Source organism: Oryctolagus cuniculus, chromosome 21, assembly GCF_051225735.1.
Source record: "Oryctolagus cuniculus isolate XC-2025 breed Fujian yellow rabbit chromosome 21, ASM5122573v1, whole genome shotgun sequence".
Classification (NCBI taxonomy): Eukaryota; Metazoa; Chordata; class Mammalia; order Lagomorpha; family Leporidae; genus Oryctolagus; species Oryctolagus cuniculus.
The window spans coordinates 45,460,748-45,473,687 of NC_142887.1; the positions used below are offsets into that span (position 1 = coordinate 45,460,748).

General features: G+C 39.1%; 1 pseudogene; it reads right to left on the reverse strand.

Moving 5' to 3' along the window:
* Positions 1-818: 818 nt before the first annotated feature.
* Positions 819-886, reverse strand: LOC149119971 (U6 spliceosomal RNA; annotated as a pseudogene).
* Between the last annotated feature and the right edge of the window lie 12,054 nt (positions 887-12,940).

Genomic DNA, 12,940 nt, shown 5'->3' on the forward strand with positions numbered 1-12,940 from the left:
GACCTCTCTCTCTCTCTGCCTCTACCTCTCTGTAACTCTGCCTTTCAAATAAATATACTGCAAAAAAAAAAGAAGAAGTGTTAGCACTGATATAATAACAGACACATAGTTCAATGGAAAAGACTTGGTAGCATAGAAATAAACCCAAATTTCTACCAGCAACTCATATTTACCAAAGGAACTAAAATGAACTGGAGAAAGAAGAATCTCTTTCACAAGTGGTGCAGAGGAACTTGATTAGCCATATGTAGAAGCCTGAAAAGAGACTCCAACATCTCTTACACTATGTGAAAGTGAACTCACAGTGAATTAAAATGTAATCATAAGACCCAAACCCAAGTAAACATAGGGAAACTCTAAATATTGTCAACACACAATAGCTTTTGGGTAAGATTCCAATAGCAATAGTCACAAAAATAAAAACAGAGACATTTGAGTATATCCAACTAAGATACTTCTTCACAACAAAGTAAACATCAGAGTGTAGATACAATGAACAGATGGCAGGAAAAATTAAAACTCTGAATGTTTACAGATTTCCAGAACATTTACATGAATTGGAAAAACTCCAAAAAATACAGTGAAGAAACAGGCAAGGATCTGAATAGACATTTCTCAGAAGATATGTAAATGGTCAAAACATGTGAATATGCCTGATGTCACTAGCCATTATGTAAATATAAATCAGAACACCATATCAGTCTCCAACACCTGTGGGAGAATACAACACTCAGGTGTTTGTGTGTGCAGCAAGTGGGTTTAGAGGACCCTGTTCACCTCTGGAGAGCAGAGTCTACAGGGAGATAAAGAAACCTTACTGTGCAGGGGCATGCTAATCTTCTCTGTATCGTTCCAATTTTAGTATATGTGCTGCCGAAGCGAGCACATGTGCTGCCGAAGCGAGAAAGAGATGAAAAGAATTTATCTCAGCTAGCCACTAATATTCAAGAAACAAGGTCTTCAGGAAAGCCAACTCAACTGACATTTTCATGTCATTGTTAAATAAAGGAAAAATTATCTAGGTTCAGCAATACGTAGTTTATAAGAGAAAGACTACAGAGTAATTTCCTTGGCATAGAAATAACTTCATCTTTTTTTTTTTATCTATGAGGGCTTGCTATCACCACCACACACCCACATCCCATATACAAATGCCTGGCTTGAGTGGTAGCTTCTCTGCTTTGAGGCAAGTTTCTGCTAGTGTGCACCCTGGGAGGAGACGGAGGATGGCAGAAGTGCTTGGGTCCCTGCACCCAAATGGGACATCCAGAATGAATTCCCAGTTCCTGGTTTTGGCTTGGTCAAGCTTTGGCTAGTGCAAGTGTCTGGGAAGTGAAACAGTGGTTCCCTCTTCCTGTCACTCTGCCTTTCAAATCAATAACTGTTGTTGGTAATGACTAATAATGATATTCACTGATTGTCAAATTTTGAATCTATTAATTATAGACAATTTCTCTTTGTATTTTTAAACTTTCATAATGTTCTGTAGCCAATTTCATCACTAGAAATAAAAACTTTTCCTCAAAAAAAAAAAAGAAACCTTACTGCTTTCCTAATGTGCTTATTAAGTTCTTGACCAGCGCCTGTTAGTCTTGCCGCAAACTTTCTAGTCTTACTACTTTCCTTCTTCTTCCTCTTCTCTGTGACTTGTAAAATAGTATACATTCTATATACTGTGGATACTTTTGATTTATTTTATTCCTTCGGTCTCCTATGAAGTTCCTCCACAAAAGCACAGCCCTCAAAATATTCATTCATTTATGCAGTCTGCAGATTTCATGAGCTACTAAATTCCAAGTAGTATGTTAAAGGCCAGATCTGGGCCTAAGAGAAAAGTGGTCTAAATTCTGTGCCTAGAAGAGGATTTGGGACATAGTAGAACCTCAGTGAAGTGCTATGTGAATGACATGCACTCATTAAATGAGTAATCTAAAGCATACACTTCATTTAAGCAACACAGCAGCCCTACTCACCTCAGGTAGAGCAATTGAGAGGAATAATGTGAACAAAAATAAGACATCAATAAGTTGAATAATAACAGAGAAAAAACAAAATGAGATAGATGCCAACATTACTGAGCTATTTTTGAGGAATTAAATTGATAGAGGGGCTGGCATTGTGGCCAAGTGGGGAAAGCTGCAATCTGTGAGGCCAGCATAACATCTGAGTTCCACTTTGAGTTTAGGAATCTCCACTTACAATTTAGCTCACTGCTAAACACCTGGGAAACCAGCAGAAGATGGACGAAGGACTCAGGTCCTTGCCACTCATGTGGGAGACTTGGATGAAGCTCCTGACTCCAGCATGCCCCAGGCTCAACTGTTGAAACTCTCTGGGGTGTGAGCCAGCAGATGAAAGCTATCTATGTCTTTCCCTCTCTCTCTAAATCCACCTTTCAAATAATAAAGATTTAATAAACCAATTAACTGATTTCAAAATACACAAAAACATGAACAATACTATATCATTTTTATGCCAAACTGATAAAAAATAACAAATGCTAGAGAGCACATGGGAAAAGAAAACCATCATATATGGTGGGTGAAAACACAAGTTAGTACAGATGTTATGCAGAACAGTATGGACATTCCTTAAAAAGGATAAAAATTGGGGCCGGCGCTGTTGTACAGTGAGTTAAAGCCCTGGCCTGAAGGGCCAGCATCCCATTTGGGTGCCAGTTCTAGTTCCAGCTGCTCTTCTTCCAATACAGCTCTCTGCTATCTCCTGGGATAGCAGTAGAAGATGGCCCAAGTCCTTGGGCCCATGCACCCATGTGGGAGACCCAGAGGAAGCTCCTGTCTCCAGGTTTCAGAATGGCATAACTCTGGCCTTTGTAGTCATCTGTAGAGTGAACCAGCTAATGGAGGACCTCTCTGTGTCTCTACCTCTATTGTAACTCTTTCAAATAAATAACAAAAATTAAACTAAGATAAAAATTGACCTACCATGTGAGAGTTATCTTGCTCTTGGCTATATAGAATAAGGAAATTTTATTAGAAGGAAAGGAGGAGAGCATATCAAAGATACAGCAATTTTCCCATAACACAGCCACTATAACACAGTTCACTGCAGTCAGGATTTGAAACCAATCTAGCTGTCCATCAGTGAAAAACAATGGAAAGGGCAACCTCTTTTAGATTCAAAAAAAGAACAAAATATTATTAAATTAATTGAAATAAGCCAGAAGCAGGAACACAAATGTCACCTGGTCCTTGTCACATGTGGAAGTGAAAGAAAATAATGGATCTGAACACAGAACTGTGATTACTAGAGGCTGAGAAGGGAAGCAGCTAGGGATAGAGGGGGATTGGATAATAGGTATCAAAAATCAAAGAGGCAGAAAGAACTTCTGGTGTTCCATAATATAATGAGATGACTACATTCAACCATATTAGGTTCTGTGTAAAGAACTGAAGGAGAGGAGCTGGTAGTCTCAAATCATGGAGAAGAATTAGAAACTGTAGTTGCTTGGGGGCCAGCATTGTGGCACAGTGGGCTAACACCCTGGCCTGAAGCACCAGCATCCCATGTGGGTACCAGTTCTAGTCCTGGCTGCTCCTCTTCTGATCCAACTCTCTGCTATGGCCTGGGAAAGCAGTAGAAGATGGCCCAAGTCCTTGGGTCCCTGCACCCAAGTGGGAGATCTGGAAGAAGCTCCTGGTTCCTGGAATCAGATTGGCAGAGCTCCGGCCATTGTGGCCATCTGGGGAGTGAACCTGCAGAGGAAGACCTCTCTCTCTCTCTGCTGCTACTTCTCTCTGTAACTCTGTCTTTCAAATAAATAACTCTTTAAAAACTTAATAAAGCTGTAGTTGCTTAGCTTGATCACTTTTTACTGCATAAATGTGTGCAAATATTGCACTACACCCTGTAATAATGCATGACTAGGACACATTAATCACAAATTATTTCAATGAAATTTTAAAAATTAGAAGCATTTCTTTATATTAACAATGAACTATTTGAAAATGAAATTAGAGAAACATTTCCATGCATAGCAGCATAAGAACCAGGAACCAATGTCTTCAATGTTATCAGTGATGAATCAGATTCACAGCCCCCAGCACTCAGTTTTTGCCATAGACCTTACCATGGCAATTGTGGGCATATAGTAGTAAATCAATGGACAGGAATCCTTTGTCTCTAAATCTGCTATATAAATAAACAAGGGATTCATCAAAGAAAAAGAGATATCAATTTGGATGCCAGGCACAAAAACACATGCACTTGAGCTATCCTCCAGTTTGTGATGCAAACAAATCTTTCAGACATGTTACATTTTCAGAGACTTTTCTGTAATCTTGCTAAGCTTTCTGGAAATCTGCCTTATAGCAAAGGGTTTCCCAATTCCATTACACTCATGATTTTTCTTTTGTGTGAGTTATTAGTTTACCATCTAGAGATAATTTATGGTACAAAACTTTTCTATGCATGCATGTTTTCTCATTTGTGAGTCTATTCATGGGAATTAAAGACTGATTTATAGCAGAAATACATTTTCCAAATTCATTGCATAGACTTTTGTTCCTTATGAATTCTCTGAAGTCTGTTGATGTCTAATTTCTGGCTAAAGGTTTTATTGTATTTACAGCATGCAAAGACTATCACCTTTTGTGAATTCTGTATCTATACAAGCCTGAAATAAAGAAAATGTTTTTGCACAATCAGTATACGCCTAAGAAACCACCTGTGTCAATTCTCTGATGTACCATTGACTTCTGACTCCAATAATATTTATAAGCTTTCTCCTTTACATGAGTCTCTGTTGGATAGGATGTGATTTCCAGCAAAAGGTTTTGTCACAATACTTACATGAATTTTGGAGAAAAGCTCTTCCACATTCATTATATTGTTAAGGTCTCTCCCTTCTTCAAATTCCATGATGGATTATGAGGCATTACCTATGTGAAATGACTTTCTCACATTTATTTCATTCATTAGATATATATGTTGTGCATTCTGATATAAGGAGAGATTTGGGCAGAGCTTTCCAACACTCATTACACCCATAAGGTTTCTCTCCCACGTGAATTCCCTGTTGTCTTATGAGGTATGGCTTCTAATTAAAGGAATTTTACTTTCAAAGGAGTTTTTCCCTATATGAATTTGATGATGTACAATGAGGGCTGAATTATGGTAAAAGGCTCTGAGTCATTACATTCATAAAATTGCTCCCCATGAGAATTCTTTTATGTTTGATGAGGTCTGATTTGCACCACAAAGGCTATTCACATGTATTATATTCATGAATTTCTCCCCTTGGTGAATTCTCTAATATTTCATGAGATATAACTTGCACAAAAAGGTCAAGTAGAAAATTCCCTGTGTGGATACTCTGATATCTTATGAGTTATGAAGTACAGCAAAGAGGCTTTCCACCATCCTTCCATCCATAAAACCTACCTAAATTGAGCAACAAAGATATAGAAAATGTAAACACACACATAACCAGATGGAAATGATACCAGTAATAAAGACCCTCACTACCAAGAAAACCCCAAAACTGGAAGGCTTCACTGCTGAATTCTAACAGACATTTAAAGCACTAACTGCAATTCTTCTCAAGTTATTCAAAACAATTGAGAGAGAGGTGATTCTCCCAAATTCTTTCTATGAAGCCAACATCACCTTCATTCCTAAACTTGAAAAAAGTGCAACAAAGAAAGTAATTATAGAACAATTTCCCTGATGAACATACATGCAAAGATCTGCAACAGAATTCTGGCCAATTGAATCCAACAATGCATCAGAAAGATCATCCACCCAGACCAAGTGGGATTTATCCTTGGTATGCAAGGATGGAACCAAAGGCTTTTCCACAGTCATTTCATTTATAAGCTTTCTCCATGGTGTGAAGGCTCTGATACTTTCTGAGGTTTGACTTCTCAGCAAAGGTTTTTCCACAGTCGTTGCAATCATAAGGTTTCCCCCAGTACAAATTGTCTGATGCTTTGTGAGCTTTGATTTCTCAGCAAAGGCTTTTCCACAATGATTGCATTCATAAGGTTTCTCCCCTCTGTGAATTCTCTGATGATTTATGAGGTTTGCCTTCTGGCCAAAGGATTTTCCATAGTCATTGCATTCATAAGGTTTCTCACCTGTGTGAATTCTCTGATGATTTATGAAGTTTGCCTTCTGGCCAAAGGATTTTCCACAGTCATTACATTCAAAAGGTTTCTCACCTGTGTGAATTCTCTGATGATTTATGAGGTGTTTCTTCTGGCCAAAGAACTTCCCAAAGAACTTACAAATCATTAGATTTGTAAGATTTCAACCCTGTGTGAATTCTCTGATGTCTAATGAGATCTGACTTCTGGTGAGTGGTTTCCACACAATCATTACACACATGAGGGTTTTCCACAATATGAGTGCTGTGATGGAAGGTATGGCAGAATTTAATACTGAATGAATTCTCACAAGGTTTACATGCATAGGATTTCTTCCCTATATTTGGTCTATGATTCAGTCTAACATGTGATTGGTAAATGACAGGTTCCACAGTCCCAATATACTTATAAATGTTCTCTCTTTTCAGGTGAATACAATCAGAATTCCACAGTCAGTCAGCTGGGAGGGGTGGATGAATCCGGAAACAGCTGGTTTCCTTGTACTAAAACAAGCGCCATATCACAAAGGACTCTTGCATTTCTTTTTCTTTTTTGCATTTTTCACATTTTCTTATTTATGGTGGTTTGTAATAAATTTTCTGATGTGGGTTGTGGTTTTGAGGCTGGCTTAAGGAGTTCAGGGAACCAGAGGAATGGTCTTTTTCAATTAGGGCACAGCTGTTGGCTCTCTCCAATTCTGGCTTTCTGTAATTGCTTTGGGTGCCTCAGCCAATTTTTCGTTTTGAGCGACTTTTTCCTAAATGTTTTGTTGGTCTGAGTTGGTTTTGCCTTTTTCCTTTTCAAATTGTGTATTCTGATGCAATACAAACAAGGGTTTAGAACGAGGATCCATTATGAAATTGAAAAACAGAACATATTGGGTTTTGATGATTAGAAATCATAGGCAACATGACCAAGATGAGTTTTTGGGTTTTGGAAAATGACATAGAACCCTTCCACTGAGGGCAGATATTAATTTCCTCCAAATCGAGAGTGAGTGCGATTTTCAGGTGAATTCAATCAGAATTCCACAGCCAGTCAGCTAGGAGGGGTGGATGAATCTGGAAACAGCTGGTTTCCGTGTGTCTAAATCCAGCCAAATATCACAAAGGACTCTTGAATTTCTTTGACTTTTTTCTCTTTTTTCTTTTTTTCATGGTTTGTAATGAATTTTCTGATGTGAGCTTTGGTTTTGAGGCTGCAATATAGAGTTCAGGGCACCGGAGGAATGGTCTTTTTGAAACATGGCACAGCTGTTGGCTTGCTCCAATTCTGGCTTTTGTCATTGTTTTGGGTGCCTCAGCTGACTTTTGGTTTCTTGAGTGGCAATTTCCTAAATGTTTACTGGGTCTGAGTCGGTTTTGCCTTGTTATTCGCAAATTTTGTATTCTGATGCAATACAAGCAAGATTTTGGACAGAGTAGCCATTATGAAAGAAAAAAAAAAAACACAGCAATTTGCCCATTCAGGAATAGAAATCTATAGGCAACATGACCAAGATGAGTTTCTGTGTTTTGGAAAATGGCATGGAAAGCTTCTGCTGAGGGGACAGATTCTAATTCCCTCCAAATTGAGTGTGAGTGCGATTTTGAAGTGAATTCAAACAGAATTCCAAAGTCAGTCTGTGGAAGGGGGGGATGAATATGGTAACAGCCAGTTTCCTTGTGTCTAAATCCAGCCAAATATCAAAAAGGACTCTTGCATTTCTTTGGATTTTTCACATTTCCCTTATTTATCATGGTTTGTAATGAATTTTATGATGTTAGGTTTGGTTTTGTGGCTGCAATAAGCAGTTCAGGGCACTGGAGGAATGGTCTTTTTCAAACAGGGCACAGCTGTTGGCTTGCTCCAATTCTGGCTTGCTGTCATTGTTTTGGGTGCCTCAGCTGAAATTTGGTTTCTTGAGTTTCACTGCGATTGTCAGGTTAATTCAGTCAGAATTCCACAGGCAGTCAGCTGGAGGGGTGGATGAATCTGGGAACAGCCAGTTTCCTTGCAACTAAATCAAGCCCAATATCATTATGGATTCTTGCAAATCTTTGGCATTTTTCTCTTTTTTCTTCTTTATCATGGTTTGTAATGAATTTCTGATGTGAGCTTTGGTTTTGAGGCTGCAATATGGAGTTCAGGGCACAAGAGGAAGGTTCTTTTTCAATCAGGGCACAGCTGTTGGCTTGCTCCAATTCTTGCTTGCTGTTATTGTTTTGGGTGCCTCAGCCGATTTGTGGTTTCTTGTGTGGCAATTTCCTAAATGTTTTCAGGGTCTGAGTTGGTTTTGCCTTCTTCCTTCCCAATTTTGTATTCTGATGCAATGCAAACAAGAGTTTGGACAGAGTAGCCATTATGAAATAAAAAACAGAGCAAATAGTCATTTGAGGCTTATAAATCTATAGGTAACATGACCAAGGTGAGTTTTTGTGTTTTGGAAAATACAGTGGAACACTTTGGCTGAGGTGACAGATATTAATTGCCTCCAAACTGAGTTTCACTGTGATTTTCAGGTTAATTCAGTCAGAATTCCACAGGCAGTCAGCTGGAGGGGTGGATGAATCTGGGAACAGCTGGTTTCCTAGCGACTAAATCAAGCCCAATATCATTATGGATTCTTGCATTTTTTTGGCTTTTTTCTCTTTTTTCTTATTTATCATGGTTTGTAATGAATTTTCTGATGTGAGCTTTGGTTTTGAGGCTGGCATATTGAGTTCAGGGCACAAGAGGAAGGTTCTTTTTCAATCAGGGCACAGCTGTTGGCGTGCTCCATTTCTGGTTTGCTGTCATTGTTTTGGGTGCTTCAGCTGACTTTTGGTTTCTTGAGCAGCAATTTCCAAAATGTTTTCTGGGTCTAGTCGGTTTTGCCTTATTATTCCCAAATTTTGTATTCTGATGGAATACAAGCAAGAATTTGGACAGAGTAGCCATTATGAAAGAAAATAAAACACAGAAAATTGCCCTTTCACAATTAGAAATATATAGGCAACACAACCAAGATTATTTTCTGTGTTTTCAAAAACGACATGGAACGCTTCTGCTGTGGTGACAGATTCTAATTCCCTCCATATTGAGTGTGAGTGCGATTTTGAGGTGAATTCAATCAGAATTCCAAAGTCAGTCTGTGGAATGGGGGGATGAATCTGGAAACAGCCAGTTTCCTTGTGTCTAAATCCTGCCAAATATCACAAAGGACTCTTGCATTTCTTTGGCTTTTTCACATTTCCCTTATTTATCATGGTTTGTAATGAATTTTCTGATGTGAGCTTTGGTTTTGAGGCTGGCATATTGAGTTCAGGGCACAAGAGGAAGGTTCTTTTTCAATCAGGGCACAGCTGTTGGCTTGCTCCAATTCTGGCTTGCTGTCATTGTTTTGGGTGCCTCAGCTGATTTGTGGTTTCTTGTGTGGCAATTTCCTAAATGTTTTCGGGGTCTGAGTTGGTGTTGCCTTCTTCCTTCCCAAATTTTGTATTCTGATGCAATACAAGCAAGATTTTGGAGAGTAGCCATTATGAAAGAAAAAAAAAAAAAAAACACAGCGCATTGCCCTTTCAGGATTAGAAATCTACAGGCAACGCGACCAAGATGAGTTTCTGTGTTTTGGAAAATGACATAGAACGCTTCTGCTGAGGGGACAGATTCTAATTCCCTCCAAAATGAGTGTGATTGCGATTTTGAAGTGAATTCAATCAGAATTCCAAAGTCAGTCTGTGGAAGGGGGGGGATGAATCTGGAAACAGCCAGTTTCTTTGTGTCTAAATCCAGCCAAATATCACAAAGGACTCTTGCATTTCTTTGGCTTTTTCACATTTCCCTTATTTATCATGGATTGTAATGAATTTTCTGATGTGAGCTTTGGTTTTGAGGCTGTAATATAGAGTTCAGGGCACTGGTGGAATGGTCTTTTTCAAACAGGGCACAGCTGTTGGCTTGCTCCAATTCTGGCTATTGTCTTTGTTTTGGGTGCCTCAGCTGAAATTTGGTTTCTTGAGTTTCACTGCGATTGTCAGGTTAATTCAGTCAGAATTCCACAGGCAGTCAGCTTTAGTGGTGGAGGAATCTGGGAACAGCCGGTTTCCTTGCAACTAAATCAAACCCAATATCATTATGGATTCTTGCATTTCTTTGGCTTTTTTCTCATTTTTTTATTTATCATGGTTTGTAATGAATTTTCTGATGTGAGCTTTGGTTTTGAGGCTGCAATATGGAGTTCAGGGCGCAAGAGGATGGTTCTTTTTCAATCAGGGCACAGCTGTTGGCTTGCTCCACTTCTGGCTTGCTGTCCTTGTTTTGAGTGCCTCAGCCGATTTGTGGTTTCTTGTGTGGCAATTTCCCAAATGTTTTCAGGGTCTGAGTTGGCTTTGCCTTCTTCCTTCCCAAATTTTGTATTCTGATGCAATGCAAAGAAGAGTTTGTACAGAATAGCCATTATGAAATAAAAAGCACAACAAATAGGCATTTGAAGCTTAGAAATCTACAGGTAACATGACCAAGGTGAGTTTTTGTGTTTATGAAAATAAAATGGAACACTTTGGCTGAGGTGACAGATATTAATTGCCTCCAAACTGAGTTTCACTGTGATTTTCAGGATAATTCAGTCAGAATTCCACAGGCAGTCAGCTGGAGGGGTGGATGAATCCGGGAACAGCCGGTTTCCTAGCGACTAAATCAAGCCCTATATCATTATGGATTCTTGCATTGTTTTGGCTTTTTTCCCTTTTTTCTTATTTATCATGGTTTGTAATGAATTTTCTGATGTGAGCTTTGGTTTTGAGGCTGGCATATTGAGTTCAGGGCACAAGAGGAAGGTTCTTTTTCAATCAGGGCACAGCTGTTGGCTTGCTCCAATTCTGGCTTGCTGTCATTGTTTTGGGTGCCTCAACTGATTTGTGGTTTCTTGTGTGGCAATTTCCTAAATGTTTTCGGGGTCTGAGTTGGTGTTGCCTTCTTCCTTCCCAAATTTTGTATTCTGATGCAATACAAGCAAGATTTTGGACAGAGTAGCCATTATGAAAGAAAAAAAAAAACACAGCAAATTGCCCTTTCAGGATTAGAAATCCATAGGCAACACAACCAAGATGAGATTCTGTGTTTTGGAAAATGACATGGAACGCTTCTGCTGAGGTGACAGATTCTAATTCCCTCCAAATGGAGTGTGAGAGGGATTTTGAGGTGAATTCAATCAGAATTCCAAAGTCAGTCTGTGGAAGGGGTGGATGAATCTGGAAACAGCCAGTTTCTTTGTGTCTAAATCCTGCCAAATATCACAAAGGACTCTTGCATTTCTTTGGCTTTTTCACATTTCCCTTATTTATCATGGTTTGTAATGAATTTTCTGATGTGAGCTTTGGTTTTGAGGCTGGCATATTGAGTTCAGGGCACAAGAGGAAGGTTCTTTTTCAATCAGGGCACAGCTGTTGGCTTGCTCCAATTCTGGCTTGCTGTCATTGTTTTGGGTGCCTCAGCCGATTTGTGGTTTCTTGAGTGGCAATTTCCTAAATGTTTTCTGGGTCTGAGTCGGTTTTGCCTTCTTATTCCCAAATTTTGTATTCTGATGCAATACAAGCAAGATTTTGGAGAGTAGCCATTATGAAAGAAAAAAAAAAAAAACACAGCGCATTGCCCTTTCAGGATTAGAAATCTACAGGCAACGCGACCAAGATGAGCTTCTGTGTTTTGGAAAATGACATAGAATGCTTCTGCTGAGGGGACAGATTCTAATTCCCTCCAAAATGAGTGTGAGTGCGATTTTGAAGTGAATTCAATCAGAATTCCAAAGTCAGTCTGTGGAAGGGGAGGATGAATCTGGAAACAGCCAGTTTCTTTGTGTCTAAATCCAGCCAAATATCACAAAGGACTCTTGCATTTCTTTGGCTTTTTCACATTTCCCTTATTTATCATGGATTGTAATGAGTTTTCTGATGTGAGCTTTGGTTTTGAGGCTGTAATATAGAGTTCAGGGCACCGGAGGAATGGTCTTTTTCAAACAGGGCACAGCTGTTGGTGTGCTCCAATTCTGGCTATTGTCTTTGTTTTGGGTGCCTCAGCTGAAATTTGGTTTCTTGAGTTTCACTGCGATTTTCAGGTTAATTCAGTCAGAATTCCACAGGCAGTCAGCTTTAGTGGTGGATGAATCTGGGAACAGCCGGTTTCCTTGCAACTAAATCAAACCGAATATCATTATGGATTCTTGCCTTTCTTTGGCTTTTTTCTCTTTTTTCTTCTTTATCATGGTTTGTAATGAATTTTCTGATGTGAGCTTTGGTTTTGAGGCTGCAATATGGAGTTCAGGGCGTAAGAGGATGGTTCTTTTTCAATCAGGGCACAGCTGTTGGCTTGCTCCACTTCTGGCTTGCTGTCATTGTTTTGAGTGCCTCAGCCGATTTGTGGTTTCTTGTGTGGCAATTTCCCAAATGGTTTCAGGGTCTGAGTTGGCTTTGCCTTCTTCCTTCCCAAATTTTGTATTCTGATGCAATGCAAAGAAGAGTTTGTACAGAATAGCCATTATGAAATAAAAAACACAACAAATAGGCGTTTGAAGCTTAGAAATCTACAGGACACATGATCAAGGTGAGTTTTTGTGTTTATGAAAATAAAATGGAACACTTTGGCTGAGGTGACAGATATTAATTGCCTCCAAACTGAGTTTCACTGTGATTTTCAGGTTAATTCAGCCAGAATTCCACAGGCAGTCAGCTGGAAGGGTGGATGAATCCGGGAACAGCCGGTTTCCTAGCGACTAAATCAAGCCCTATATCATTATGGATTCTTGCATTTCTTTGGATTTTCTCTTTTTTCTTATTTATCATGGTTTGTAATGAATTTTCTGATGTGAGCTTTGGTTT